This window comes from Amphiura filiformis, chromosome 7, assembly GCF_039555335.1.
Source record: "Amphiura filiformis chromosome 7, Afil_fr2py, whole genome shotgun sequence".
Taxonomy (NCBI): domain Eukaryota; kingdom Metazoa; phylum Echinodermata; class Ophiuroidea; order Amphilepidida; family Amphiuridae; genus Amphiura; species Amphiura filiformis.
In genome coordinates this window covers 36,615,667-36,632,348 of record NC_092634.1, presented here as the reverse complement: position 1 = coordinate 36,632,348, position 16,682 = coordinate 36,615,667, and the positions used below count along the sequence as shown (strand labels likewise).

The following is a 16,682-nucleotide window of genomic DNA, read 5'->3' as shown; positions in this document are numbered from 1 at the left end:
GTAAAATAACAACACGCTCGGCAATGAGCACACAGTATTTGTGTGTGCTTCAGTAGATTTTCATTTGTTTGTGTTTTTTATCGTCACAAATGTTGCATGTTGCCTGCATTTCGGACATTATACTGTTATTTGTGTCATAAAATTGTTATGGCTACAAGCGTGCCAATTTATACCGTGTGTCGAAAGTCCGTTCCGCCCTATATTCCGACTTCCCCAGGAGCTTATCTCAATATGGAAGTACCCCCTCTGTTTATTTGCCTTTGGGCTACTAGCTGCAATGAATCTTAAGGCTCATGGCAGCGAAAAAAATATGTCGGCCGTTGTTCCAGAATTTTAGAGCTAATTTTGTATGTTATGGCAGATTTAAAGGTCTGCAAACCTTGATTTTCAATGGAAAAACAACAATAACTGAGGTTTGCAGACTTTCGGAGGTTATCGACCATAAAAAGACAACAACTTCAAATAAATTGCTAAGTGACATTTATATTAATCCAAAACAATAACCAGTAACAAATTGATATCAAATTAATTGTGTAAGTTTAATTTAAAGCATGTTAAAATGGTTTTCCAATGGGGAGAGGAACAGACTTATGACACACGGTATATAAGGAACTTGTTGGACATTGTTTTTATTCAAACTTATTTTTTTGACATATGACTTTTGTTTATCATGTTTATAGCATACACACTCTCAGAAATAGTTTTAAAAATCTCTCCTTATGGAGCCTTCAACGGAATTGAAAAAGGTTCAATAGCCCTAATTGCCGATTCTGCACAGGGTTAAAGAAACATTAAAGAAATACCGGGTCCTTACAATTTAAAGAAGGGTTTTTTTTTTGGTTATTTTTAAGCGGTCCATCTAGAGGACAAAAAAGATCATTTTAGGATGTCTTTTACAGGTTCTATGGCAAACATTTATCAAACCGATCACCCGACGGTGCCCCTTCGAAGTTGGAGCTATCACAAGTCAGCTGTTGAGCACAATTTGCCATTGAAATTACACGTCCGACTGCTATGAAATTTTGAAATTTTCCTTCGGAAAAATAGCTCGACAACAGCTTTTCCTTGACATTTTTTACTTCAAATTGTAGTATGTTATGGATGAATATTATAATTCACATGTGAGACTCTATGGCTAATATGGGGTGAAGGGTTTTCCTACCAGCTCACTAACTAGTTTATTGCATATACCTACAATACAGTGAGTGAGCTAGAGGTCAATCACCAATTGGAGCGCTGTGTGTGCACTGAATAGGAAAAACGGACAGTAACTGCATAATGTTCCGACTTCGAAGAGGGAGCCACTCGGACTCCAAGTCCGAGAGCCAAGTCCGAGTCCTTTTGTGACCGAGTCTGAACTCAGGTCCATGTCGGGGGTACCTAGTCCGAGTCGAACAAAACTGTACACTAATCCGACGATCCAAGTGATGGTTAGAATTCATTAGTACTGGAGGCATCCTCATCAAACTGGTACCCAATTGGGTGGAAAATCCTAAGTCAAAATCAATCTTATCATTGTATTGCAGTGTAAACTTTCAGCATCCTTTTGTCACACGGGTGATGGAACACAGTTTAAAATTCCCGCAAAGCCTGCATCATTTCACATTTCAGATTGGATGCCCCCATCAATGGCTGCCATTGAGGTGTAGGAATTGGTGGTATCAGATTTGTCTATGATCCGAGTCGAAATTCAAAATTGAAGTTAAGTTATGGAATCTATTATTAAACATTGCAAACAGAGAAGAATTTTGAACTAAGGGACCGTTCACAAACACTTGTAAGGGGGGCCTGATGCAAAAAAATTTCATCACAAACAATGTTCAGGCCCCCCTTTACAGACCTCAAAAATTTCAGGGTGTCATTTTTTCCAGGCCCCCCCCCTTTGGAGGGTCAAAATTTTCAGGCCCTCTTTTTGCATCAGGCCCCCCCTAACAAGTGTTTGTGAACGGTCCCTAATTCCAGTGTCATGTGTTCACTCCTTCCCAATTCCCAAAGCAACACCGCAAAAGCATACAGCAATGGAGACTATCAATCATCCACATCTTTATATTAAAATATTATTAAATGAAGAATACAACAACACAGATTCATTCTACAAACGTACAGTTTACAGTTAGTCTTCAAGTCTTCAGCTTTATTTCCAGTATTTTATAATAAACTTACTTACAAAGCAAAACATCAAAAAGTAAATTTTTGACAAAACAGGACAAATATGGATGAAAAGGCTGGAGCGTTTTGTAAAATAACCATTCGCCTTTTCGAAGTATGGCGCACACAATAGGAGGGCAGTAATCTGGCTAAACCCCGGAAAATTCAGAAGCCTTTACCCACTTCGTGCAGCGCCATCCTATTGTGTTCGCTATATCTCGAATTAGCTAATTGAAGGCATTGGGTAATTCGTTTACCGAACATTTGTGCATGAAAGTACCCAGTTCAAGTGTATTATCATCAACTTAATACATACAGACAAATTATAACTTGAAAATAAAGGTTCAGTGCGACCTATATATTATGCAATACTATATTTGAAACTGTTTTAATTGCCCATTCACTTTCGCAAGTTTATTTAGATAATTATGTTTAATATGTACTACTCCATAGAGGTTGTGCATATGACGTATCAAACCTTAAATATGGCGGACTACTCAAATGCATTCAACAAAAGCAAGATTGCAATCTACCGCGACAGTTCGTCTCACATACATAACAAATGCACCACGATCAAATAGGTTGATGACAACATTTGATTGAATGGACTGCACTGCGCCATGATTACGGTGAAGGACAACGGTGCAAATCCTTTGTTTGAGTATTTCATAATTAGGTAGGGTAAAAGTAGTCCTTCAAGGAGCACCTCCTCGGCTGGGGGGATCGCTATATATACTGTAACCCCAACCAACCATTCTTGAAGGACTAGGGAAAACTAACGTACAAAAGAGTAAATAATATACGATCAGGAATAAAATACTTTACTTTATTCATAACACTAATATAATAAATTTCTTAATATTGTTTTAGAAACACATATGTGATGCGATCAAGCAAAATCAGTCGGAACTGGGAAATATTAAATTTTAGATTTCCTATAGGACAGTAAAAAGCATTTACAAAGCTGCATTTTGCAGAAAACTCCATTGAGATTGGACTAACAGTTCCAAAAGAATGAGCAATTAAAGAGTTTCCAAAACAAGAGGAAACAAAAGGAAATATTTCTTTTGTTTGGCTATATCTCAAAATCAATATTTCCGAGTTTCGACTGATTTTGCGTGATCGCATCACATATGACATGTCCATGTTAGACATTCATCATTAGTACATCTATGAATTGTGTATGCTGCACTCTTTCTAAATATATCTAAGAAGATATTCACAAGATTCGCTGGATGATATTTTTAGTTTGTTAGATTAATAATATCATCTGTGAAGTACCTATTAAATAATTGGTTTTTAAGTAATACACCTAATATTGATCCTTGAGGAACACTACAAATAATATCTTTCAGTTCAGATCTACAAGAATTATATAAGATGCTTGCAAATGTTTTCTATTATTGATGTAATATTTAAAATAGTCTAATACTATAACACGAAATCCACAGTGTTCCAGTTATCAAGCAAAATCAGTCGGAACCAGTTGTTTTGGAAACTCTTTAATTGCTCATATCTTTGGAGCTGTTTAAAGTTTAATGGGGTTTTCTGCAAAATCCAGCTTTGTAAATGCTTTTTACTATCCGATAAGAAACTGAAAATTTAATATTTTCGAGTTCCGACTGATTTTGCTTGATTGCATCACAAATATTCTAACAGTTATCTCACTTCACTGCAGTATTTTATTTTATCTAACAATTGGACTATACCCATGTACCGAAAACCAAATTGTTTGTCATTAATTCGATTAATTATTATGCGTGTCAATTTTCGGTTTTCTTCATCAAAAAGATTTTGGTATCAGAAGAAAGCTTCTATATTTTTAAACGTAATATATAACGCTTCACAATATGTTTCGGTTAGATGGTGTGAACAAAAACAACGTAATGTTTTTTCTGGATTTTCAAAATAAAAAAACAAAATAAGGAAAATTTGCTCCAAAAGCAAAATGCCAACGGGAAACCAGCTAGTAATTTAGCCAATATTATAGTGACTTCATTTATTTATTTTGTATTCAGTGCGCAAGGGAAACAATTTGCACCAATACCAATACAATGATAATCCAACCAACCCTGGTTGACATGGTTGATAAACTACCACCATTATCTTTGTCAGGGAAATAACATATTTCCCTGTCCGTACATTTGGGAAGGGAAAAACAGGGCTCCGCAAAGGAAGAATTCGTATAAACTGTAGTAAATCTAACATCGGAACAGCTCCAAGTCGTCCCATTCACGGTGGTTGCGTTCGTAGCCATGCGATAAGCGCAAGAGGATGTTCCATTAGCGGTGCAAACATAGGTAGCTCCGGTGACTTGGTCAATTGTTGACACTGTTGTAGTTGTAACAATTGATTGGTCCTCCAGTTGCATTCTCCTTCTTCGATCATAGTCTTCTTTAAAGGACTCTAGTGCCGACCCTTTGCCTGTAAAATGTTAAAATACAAAAACCAAAAACAATAACAATGAATGCGGTTATTAAGGCGTGTGGGATGGTAGGAGCCATATTTTCTACTTTTTGCCACTTAAAGCAATAATGTATGATTTGCATAAAGAATAGATTCTATTTAAATGTTTGTTTTCACTGATCACATTACCCCTTTTAATTTCGAGCCAAACAAATGAGGTATAACGAAGAAAATTGCGATTCATTCCAACGCCTACAATGCGTGTACTACGCTCGCCGATCGTATTACATGTAACTGCACGGAGCATCGCGCTCGACGTGTGTACATACAAGCCATACAAGCTGACATCCACGGTGCATGTTAGCAAGTACTCGATCGTTGAACTCTGAATAAAACCGGGTCGACCAGGTTTTAATACAAAAAGTAAAATTTTACTGTTATTAAAGTACTCCAGGCTTAGTCTTTTACGTGGTAATTTGGTATACCACTGGACATTATAATTATGCAAAAAGTAAAAATCCGATTAAAATTGAGGGCGTCGCTGTGAAGCAAATCACACATTATGGCTTTAACTAAAAAAATTGCGGTACACTTTTTATAGACAATGAGTCACGGAAGCAAATAATCACATTTACATCGCCATAATTTTGAGATTCTTGAGTTAAGGCTGCAATACTATATCAAAATAAAATGTTGAGCTTTTTTCCCCTCACGAGAAAAATCATGCACATGGAGTGGAAATGACACCCCTCATATCAAGCCTTGGGATCTCCTTTATACCATTCCTCTTGTGTGTCAGCTTTATTTATCTCAATAATAAGCAAACACCACTAACAGTAACACGCTAAATCATGCTCCAACACACGCCTTAAAGTTGTACAATTGTTCAATTTATGGTTATGTTTAATATTATTTTACCGAAAATAACAATTAGTCTGATTACCGATTTCAGCTACAGTTTTCGTGATAACCTGTTTTTCATCTTTGGTCCGTGAAGTGCAGCAAGACAGGCTTTTATCTGCAGGCACAGCAGGGCACATAATGTCGATTTCTAGGTAGCCACACGTATCCGGCTCCGCTGTTGCGACATCACTAGCTGCGAGCAAAATATAAAAACAAAATATACGTTGCATAAGAGACTCTTTTCCCAGCATGATGTTTGGTTTTTGTGCAGAACACTAAAATCGTACAGATGAGATGATTTTGGATCCCGGTTTTGGATATACGGAAAATTTTTTTTGATGAGTACACTCAGTCATTTACAGTGGTAAACGAAGCAACCAGTATTGTATATTCTGGGCAGTCTGCCGTATCCAGATCCTGTTTTATACTACGACAACAGTCTTCACAAGCTTTCACAATACCAATTGAAGACCTGAGCGCAAGAAGACCGTAAGTCCACTTGGCCCCTCAACATGTATACACTAAAGTTACGTATAGTTTCTTAGGGTTTTATAATATTTAATACATGTTCCAGGGTGAAAACATCATGAAAGGTAGTGAAAGATTTGTTTTGGCCCCCAAACTACACGAAACTATACTTTATACTTAAGTGTATACATGTTGAGGGGCCAAGTGGACTTACGGTCTTCTTGCGCGCAGGTCTTCAATTTCAATGTCACAACTTCCGGAAGATGACACTCTTCCCACCCTTAAAAGTGCATTGTACATTATTGGTAATATTAAAAACGTTCTTAACGGAGAGTTAAGGTATCGGATAGCAACATTTGTACAGTAGTTTATGGGACCTGAGACCACATCAGACATATCGAATTACCTTCTGAATGTCCTTCTGATATCAAATAATTTTAGATGTTTTGAAATTCGCGATACAATTCAAATTTATTGCAAATTATTAAAATGTGATATTTTTTAAATTTAACAGTCCTCGATTTTAACTTTATAAATCTAATGATATGTATGCCTACTTCAAGTGTATGTAGCTGGGATGAAAACCCGACCATCAATTGAAAATTTTGACCTTTCATATTGAAGATACACATTTTCCCCCCAAAAGACCCACATTATTTTGGTGTTTTGGATGGACTGCTTTTCATCCCAGCTGCATACCATTTAAGTACATATCATTAGATGTATACAATTTATTTCGAGGACTGTTAAATTTCAAATATTTGCCGTAAAATGTGTATTATATCGCGAATTTCAAAAATTCAAAATTATTTGATATCAGAAGGACATTCCTCGTATTCAAAATGCAATTCGATATATCTGATGTGCTCTCAGGTCCCATGTGTGAAAGCGTCGCTATACGAGCCCTTAAGCCGGGCGTAAGGCTGGACAAAAATATTTGTGTTGCGCACCAAAACAAAACTACGGTTCTAGGATTCCGGCTTCCCGACCAACCACTAAAATAGACTAGACTCAAAATGTGTTTCGCTTTTGTAATAGCTTGGTTGTTCTAGTTCCATTAGTATAGTCATGATTATATCACTCATACATAAATTCTAGACAGTTCATTGGTTGATTACCATTTATCATTTTTACTATCACCCTTTCCGTGTGATAGTCTTTACCATCATGTGCTCTGCCGTAGTGCGCCTGCGCCAAGCCGTGCGCTGACTCTTGGACTCACCGATTTAGTTATTGGGTGGATCCTAAAATGTGAAGTATATCAGGGCAAAACATGGTGTTATGTTGATGAAAAAATGTATTTCCTATCTTAAATAGTATTTTAGTAATAGAATTTATGTATGAGTGATATAAAACAATTATTAACTGTCTTAAATTCGTGCAATAGCTTGTAATGGTCGAAATATAATCACTCGGTGAAAGATGTATTGGTCCATTCCACTCGCCGTTCCGGCTCGTGCAATGGAACAATCCATCTTTCACCTCGGGATTATATCTCGACCATCACACTCATAGACAGTTAATATATGCATACTATTGCATTCTAGAGTAGTTAAAGACATGGTTAACTTAATCTTCCCCCAAATTTACATGTACCCTGGATATTTGAGAGGGGTGCGGAATTAGCAAGTTATGTAAACATTAGTTAAAGTAAGTCCATCTCTCAATCTCTCCACATTCAACATGTTCAAAGAAGAAGGCCTGTATTTTGTCAATAAAGCGTGTCTAACGATTTATTAAAGTAAACGTTTTTTATCCTTATATGATTGTTTCAGGCCAGGCGTAGATTTCTTTCTGACATGGGGGGGTAGTATAGTGAATCCGTCATCTTTTGGCGACAGATAAGTTTATGTTACCAATCCGCGCGAAGTGTGCGAACATTTTGGCATATTGAAGCTAAAGTGCTTTAAAAAGCACCAAATTTGGGCAAATTTGGATGTTTTTTGTGAAAAATTGATATACTCTTTTAAATTGAAAATTTAGATTGAAAATATTTGTTTTCACTCTAACTCTCTTTGTAGACTGATTTCACGAATCAAGCGTTACTCTACTCCTAATGTACTGCCAAATGATATGTGTTGCATATATTTGGAATGAGATTTCAAACTGTTTTAGAGTGAATATTTTCAATCTTTTTTCAACTGGAAAGGACTTGTCCCTAATTTGGGACGGCAAAAGATTGGAAAACAATGAAAATCAATCCTTTCTACTGAAAATTCAATCGAAAAAGATATGCCCCTAACTTTAATCGCTAAAAGATTGTAAAAGATTGAGAATCACTCCTTTTGATTGAAAAAAAGTTTGAAAAATTCAAATCACCCAACTTAATAAACAGTCGAAAGCGATTTGTCCCTATAAATTCGGGACGGCGAGATTGAAAATTCAATCTTTTTGATTGAATACGGTATTCAATCGGGCAATTTAAGATGATGGGTGGCAAAACAGCAAAGTAGGTCAAAAAGTCAGCATCCTAAAGCCTGTGCGGCACATCCACGTACAAAATATTTTGAAAACCTCCGTTCACCCGTATCATGTAGGCCTTTAATGTAAGTTTTGCTCAAGTTTATAATTATTTGTTGCTCAATTGTATGCCATTGAACTTGTTCATACAAAGCCATGGTACGCTTCTTATCCCGTGAGAACAGAAATATTTGTTGGTGATATCCTTTTAGCTCCTTTTGTACCGGAAATGTTTGTACTAAGCTCAATGACAGGGAACTTACCAATATCAATGACATTCCCACGGCTTGTTTAACTCTCTTCACGCGGGTGTCGACTGCAGACGACAAGTTTCAAAAAACTTTTAAAAATTCAAAAATTTCAGAAATGTAAATTGTCATGACCATATTTGGAATCAGCATGAAAAATGCATTAAAATGAGTACAAACAAGCCTAGTATCGGTTCAGTAGTTCTTAAGATAGCTCTTGATATTTTGAGAAAATATTTCAAAACTTCAACTTTTTCTGTTGAAGTGCATGGCTAGCACGCAGAGCATTAAGACATAGGCCAAACTATGATATTCTTGAAATAATTCTGTTGTGGTAATAATAGCTGTAACTATTATATTTGTGATCAAATTAATAATTGTGTTTATGATGTTGCAAGTTTTCATGTGAAAAAAGGCCTTTAAAAAAAAACCAGAGCACCCTTTATTCTGAAATCTCACAACCCCCTCTACATTCTGGGGCCTTAAGTCATTTGGTGAGAAGTTCATGTTTATTTTTGTTGTTTGAACTGAAATCTAATCTACGTTGACCACTGTTAACTTAAGTCCTAACGGGCAACACCATAAATTATATTTAACTGATATAACCTATAAGGTATAACGTTTTCATAACATGCTAATGCTTTCCTTTTTTGTGCATGTGAGCAACATTTCTTTTGAAAAAACTGTCCACATTTTGGAAATTCCGCACCCCTCCCAAAATATGCAGGGTACGAGCCTGTGTTTGAACAAATAACGATCTCCTTATGTATAGTTATTGGCCACGCACCACCTTAAGCAGGTCAAAGATGTCAGTAGACAGGATGTAAAGTACGTTTATCCTGGGCGTTCATCACATCCGCATGTAGATGGCATAATGCATTGTTGTATTGGTATATTATTTTTCTAAACCTTAATAATAACATACACCACACACGCAACAGATTGCTAAATGTGACCGTCCACCACGAAACGCTCGTTAAGTCAGCCCCTGGTCAATTTTTTCTTCCTTATTTAGACAATATATATCATAAGCTTTAAAATGAAGCTAAATGATATATTATTTGACTTCAAATAATATCCAGAAGCGGAGTTATGGTTTCTTAAACTTTGCTCCTTCAGCAAAAGGGTACATTATTTCGGTGCTACATTACTTCTCTTTTTCCACATTGCTGGGAGTAAATATCAAATGGTCATATTTGGCGGTCACTTCAAATCATCCCCAAGTCAACGAAGGTCAGGAATGTCCTCTCATTGTTAATTGTTGGTTTTCCCTTGAACAGGATTTAGGCAGAGCAAACAAAGACTAGAGCTATTTAGGAATTCTATACATAAGTATACAAGAATATGATTAATGATTGGTTTAAAAGGTGTTTTACTGGCACTAGCAAAATGAAAAAGATGTGGCACCTTGAGGTACACATGGATACACACTTTATGCACATTTTGCATTTTTGATTTCGAATGATAATGTCATGAAGTCGTAAATTTTAAGGTCAAATTCCTAAAACCAAAACAAAAATTTGCGACGCAGATAATTCCCGACTTACGCAATTTCATCATCACATCAGTGTCTTTATTATTTGTTTGAAACCTTTCCCAAAACGTTCGTGCTGTTTGGTGCTTACAAGCAAGCAGAAAGGTGCGCTGCAGTGTACACACATCATGATGAATGTCAATGAGGTTCGCACAGAGTTAAAAGTTTCAAAGGCAAAATTTTTAGTAGTGTCCCGGGAGTAGTGTATTTACCCAGAAATCTACTCAAATCGACAAGTTCATTTAAGAGTGTGAATGACTTTTTTGAGCGACTACCTTTAATGGAAGGCAAAAATGTCAGTAAAATAGGAAACATGATAATATAATCAAGAATTGCGGGCTAGAATTGCGTCAACCTTGTCGTGAAATCACTGTCAGCTTCCTAACTGCAAACTGCATATGGTCGAATCCAACCAAAAGTGTACACGGCATGTTCAGGGCCATAACTTAAAAGTATTAATCAATTGGCTTTCGTTTTTGTATTGTGTTTATTCGCCTTGATCATACGCTTCGCGCCATATATAATAAGACCCCTTCTGTGAAAAACTTAGACACAGAGACCCCAAAACATGCTATTTTACCAATTTTTTCAAAATATTTCTTAAAGTATTTTTAAAAACATCTAAATCAGTTATGAAAAGAAGTCATTGGATTGAATCTAAATTGGTTTCCGGAAAGGTGTGTATTCAAAGATTGCCTGTTCAATTTTCCACATATTTGTACATAATTACGAATTTTTTTGATTTTTTTTGAGTGGTATTTTTTTACATTACCTACGAATACAATTTTTCATAGCACTAGATATATCTTAAAAAAATTGAAATCACTAATAAATGCGCAATTGATACAAGCTTTGATATGTCCAATACTGAAATGCATTGCATTCGGACATCTTTATTATTGTGTTTAGCTGCCAGAAATTCTAAATGGCACAAAGGTAGGTTTGGTAAAAAATATGCATTACCTCCGAATACATGTTAAAAGCTATGTCATTTCCACAAATTGAGAGAATAGTAAACAATAGTTAAGCAATAGGTGCAGGGTAATACACTCTTTATTTCTACCAAGTTTCAATAGCCTGCGTTTAAATATTTCTGAGATGTCAACAATAAAAGCAAGTATTCGTAGGTAAATTTCGGTAACCGAATGTTACCTACGAATACAATTCGACATCATGACAGTATTGTGAAACACCGCCATTCATGCCAATGCCCATATTGGTACATAACGAAGGCCTGTATGTTTGCTATCAAATCATATGTCAATGAAAGTTGCGAAGTCACATACATGCCCACCATGCAAAACTGAATACGGCTTAATTGTTGAAAAATAGGTACTGAGATAGACGATGGTCTGCTCATTTGACATGTTTGAAAGAAAAATCAGATTAGAAGAAGATTAGAAGGGGATAAATACTTGGATATGTCTACTCTCATGTGTGCTTCATTTTAAATTTTACCGACCTTCTGGTTTCTGAGTAATTTGTGTCCAAATTGATTTATTCGAAGGTAACTTTTGACGTTTTCGTTAAGGTTACCTACGAATACCATGGAAAAAACGACTGTTCTCATTTTCTCATGATCTAGACAACACAGTGATGGACCCTGGTATAAAGCTAATTGCAGTTGCCCTCAAACGAAAGGCCACAAGACGTAACTGACTCCAAGATGGACTTCACAAGTCTGCAATAACGGTTTTAAGCGATTTGTGTGCAATTAAGCAAATTAAAGTCACTTTAGTGCCTTTGTTTCTTACTTCAATCCTCTTTCAACCGCTGTGAACCGACATTATTAATACATGATAGGGTCTAAAGTATCAATAAACGCACATAAAGAAAATAATACATTCAAAGTGCTTTATAAAATGAAGTTTTGATTGCGATATCCACCAAAAGTCTAATTCTTACCTACAAATACTGAAATGTTACTTACGAATACAGCATAATACATGACATGTGTAATGAAGTGTCCCTACCAATGGAAATTAATTGTCAAAAACTTTAAGCGGTACTCCAGGACACTATTATTACCCATATACGGATTCATTCAACAATTATTTATTATGTAAAATTGCTGATTAACTACTTGTATATCAAAATGAAGTGGTCAAAATCTTGCTAAAAGCATTAAAATTGTTTGATCTAAGGTAATAGCATTTATTCATTTGGACGTACCATCTGAAAGAGATCTAAAAACTACCATTTTATTAATTCATTACCATAATAGCAAAATTTTAACCACTAAACTCAATATAGACATTGTTAAATCGCTCATGTTACCTACGAATACGCGGGTTTCTTCACCTTTTTATTGTATAAAGCGTTAGGTGTATGCGTATAATTCCTAATATTCTTGAAAACATATATCCTACTCGTTCTTATACAGTGTGTAAATTGGTTCATACTCATTTGATAAATAAAATACAGAAACTGACCTAAACTTCATTTTCAAAAATAAACTAGCATAAATTGACTAAGATCATATTGATCGCATTATAAAAATAAAACAAATACTTTCTGGTCGAGCTTGCATTTTCCTGACACCCTGTGGTCTACATTACACGAAAAAAGCGTTAATGGGAATATTCCATTTGTTTTAGGTTGATTAGTATTGCGATAGTGAAAGCATCCTAGTGGTATTCGTAGGTAACATTGGGTTTTGATATCACATTTACTATCACACGTCCTGGATTTATTTTTCAAGATTAGTAATGGCACTTTTGGTTCCTATAAGGCCAATATGTCATCAATCAATGGGCAAAAGGAAAAACTTGTGGAGACATTTTTATTTCGGCCTTTTATTTTTGGCCCGTGGACACTTTTGGTTGGATTCGACCATATGCCTTCAAAGCCACTTCTTAAAACAAAAACTGATTGGCAATGGATTGACAGCAACAGCTTAGGTGCAAGCATGTTAAAGGAGATCCTCTGTATTTTTTAAAGGTGTGGCTGAAGTTGATAACATAAACGATACCATTAACGATATTTTATACTAGAACGATATATCCGTTTCACTTTCATCTATAAGGAAATGATTCCCCATTTGACGCTTTCATTTTTGTGCTGACTAATTATAGACGAATCCAACGAGCCAAGTGATGGTCAGAATTCAGTCGGCCATTATTGGGTCCCGTCTGCACCAAACTGGTGTTGTTACTGCCCAATTGGGTGGATTAAATCCGCTTAAAAATCGATGCTGAATTGTATCGTGTTGTAAACTTTCATCATTCTTTTGTCTATGTGTAATACGGGTGATTGAATGCACTTTAATATCCCCGCCAAGGCCACATCATTTCACATTTTAGGTGGAATAGACTTAAGGGGGACCCAGCTATGGCTGCCATTGAGGTGTAGGAATGCGTGAAAATATATTCGTCTATAAGCACCGTTAAACGAGGTAAGCATGTTTTCATTCCACGGATTTTAAATCTTTTGTTTGCCATTCTAGGCATCCATATCCGAAGCACGTGGTAGTATATTTATCACTGATCTAAGGATTTGATATTTACCAGGTTATTGCGATGACCTTCGAGGAATATCTCCACCACATTGATATCCTCCAAGGCTCCAATGGAAAAGGGTCTTTATAATATTGATTTTCAGACAACACACCCCCCAAGTGGGCTTTCTTACCCACAGTACCTGCCTGATTATAAATACTAAATAATGAGGTCAGCATCCCCCTTTCACCGGATCTGCATAGGGGAGTTGAATTATTCTCATGAGTGGTTTTATTACAATCCTAGTCATCCGGATCTGCAGAGCCGAGTTGAATTCTTCTGGTTTTATTACAATCCTATCCGGATCTGCAGAGCGGAGTTGAATTCTTCTGGTTTTATTACAATCCTATCCGGATCTGCATGCAGAGCCGAGTTGAATTCTTCTGGTTATATTACAATCCTAGTCATCCGGATCAGCAGAGCCGAGTTGAATTCTTCTGGTTCTATTACAATCCTAGGCATCCGGATCTGCAGAGCGGAGTTGAATTCTTCTGGCTTGATTACAATCCTAGGCATCCGGATCTGCAGAGCGGAGTTGAATTCTTCTGGTTTTATTACAATCCTAGGCATCCGGATCTGCAGAGCCGAGTTGAATTCTTCTATTACAATCCTAGTCATATGGATCTGCAGAGCGGAATTGAATTCTTCTGGTTTTATTACAATCCTAGGCATGCGGATCTGCAGATCGGAGTTGAATTCTTCTGGTTTTATTACAATCCTATCCGGATCTGCAGAGCGGAGTTGAATTCTTCTGGTTATATTACAATCCTAGTCATATGGATCTGCAGAGCCGAGTTGAATTCTTCTGGTTTTATCACAATCCTAGGCATCCGGATCTGCAGAGCGGAGTTGAATTCTTCTGGTTTTATTACAATCCTAGGCATCCGGATCTGTAGAGCGGAGTTGAATTCTTCTGGTTTTATTACAATCCTAGGCATCCGGATCTGCAGAGCCGAGTTGAATTCTTCTGGTTTTATTACAATCCTAGGCATCCGGATCTGCAGAGCGGAGTTGAATTCTTCTGGTTATATTACAATCCAAGTCATATGGATCTGCAGAGCGGAGTTGAATTCTTCTGGTTTTATTACAATCCTATCCGGATCTCCAGAGCGGAGTTGAATTCTGGTTTTATTACAACCCTAGGCATCCGGATCTGCAGAGCGGAGTTGAATTCTTCTGGTTTTATTACAATCCTAGGCATCCGGATCTGCAGAGCGGAGTTGAATTCTTCTGGTTATATTACAATCCTAGTCATATGGATCTGCAGAGCCGAGTTGAATTATTCTGGTTTTATTACAATCCTAGGCAAATTTTTTGCCAAATGTTTTATCAACACTTAAATAACATTATTTTAGAATATTTGCAGTAAGTTATCAAAAAATGTTTTTGAATGTTATGAAAACGTTTTATACCCTTTATACCGTATAACCCGACATTTAAACGTTTTCTGGCAACCTTTTCTAACCTTTTGCGAATGATGTCAAAAACGTTTTATGTTTGCTGGGAAGGCTTTGACATTTGTTGCGATGACCTTCGAGGAATGTCCCCACCACACTGATACCAGTCCTCCAAAGAGAATAATATCTATAATGTAGAAAATATTAGGAGAAAGAATAATTATCTTAATAAGAAATTTGCTCCTGCATTAAATCATGCGATGCCGGGATGCGATGCCAATGTTGAATCTTACCACATACTAAATGTATGTGCCAGTGGCACAGAGGTTCAGGGAAGAAGGGCAATGGTTTTACACGTGCTTTTCGGAGCCCCAGGGTTGGAGCTCTCCTGCTGACAGTGGTGAAAATACGATCAGAGAAATAAAATTTATTACCGTCTTTACTGGCTATTTGAGGATAAAATTGTTAAGAATTTTTAAGGACATGTCCACTTAATTTTTATATCAAGGAAATGGTTTACTTACCCTAAACTTCCCACATAGTCTTGACTCAATGTCGGTTATTGGTTAGTATTATTCCAATTGAGCGATTTTAGTTTTTTACTTACATTTGACCACAATAATTTCCCCAGGAGGGTTCACGGCAAAAAAATTTTAAAAAGAAAAGAAACTAGAGATAATTTGCGCTCAAAGAGCGCAGACAATCGCAAGGCATGTAACCCTTTAATGACCTTTACTGACCTTTGACCTTAATGTTTCCCGGGTCACAAGGTTTGTTATCACCAAAATTGAGCCCCATACCCTTTACAGAAAATGAAATTACGGTATAAGATTTGACCCCAGATAACTTTTGACCTGACCCCTGCAAAGTGTTCCAACATATTCCCCTGGTCATTAAGTTTGTTGTCACCGAGTTTGAGCCTCGTACCCCTTACAGAAGTCCAAAAAATGCATTTCTAAAATTTGACCTCTGCATGACCTTTGACCTGACCCCTGCATAATGTTCCCCTGGTCATGAGATTTGTTGTCACTCAGTTTGAGCCCCATACCCCTTATAGATGTCCAGAAAAAGAAATTATAAGATTTGACCCCATATAACCTTTGACCTGACCCCTGCAAAGTGTTCCAAAATATTCCCCTGGTCATTAAGTTTGTTGTTACAGAGTTTGAGTCCAGTACCCCTTACAGATATGGTCGAATCCAACGAAAAGTGTACACGGCATGTTCAGGGCCATAACTTAAAAGTATTAATCAATTGGCATTCGTTTTTGTATTGTGTTTATTCGCCTTGATCATACGCTTCGCGCCATATATAATAAGACCCCTTCTGTGAAAAACTTAGACACAGAGACCCCAAAACATGCTATTTTTTACCCATTTTTTCAAAATATTTCTTAAAGTATTTTAAAAAACATCTAAATCAGTTATGAAAAGAAGTCATTGAATTGAATCTAAATTGATTTCCTGAAAGGTGTGTATTCAAAGATTGCCTGTTCAATATTTCACATATTTGTACATAATTATGAATTTTTGTGATAATTTTTGAGTGGTATTTTTTACATTACCTACGAATACAATTTTTCATAGCACTAGATATATCTTTAAAAATGGAAATCACTAAT

General features: G+C 36.4%; 1 long non-coding RNA gene across 1 annotated transcript; it reads right to left on the bottom strand.

Annotated features, from left to right (window-relative positions):
- Positions 1-2,106: 2,106 nt before the first annotated feature.
- Positions 2,107-6,056, bottom strand: LOC140157089 (uncharacterized). The gene is made up of 2 exons (XR_011859634.1): positions 5,498-6,056; positions 2,107-4,572 (listed from the first exon to the last, which is right to left on the bottom strand). It is a non-coding gene; the product is annotated as an uncharacterized lncRNA (long non-coding RNA).
- Positions 6,057-16,682: the final 10,626 nt, after the last annotated feature.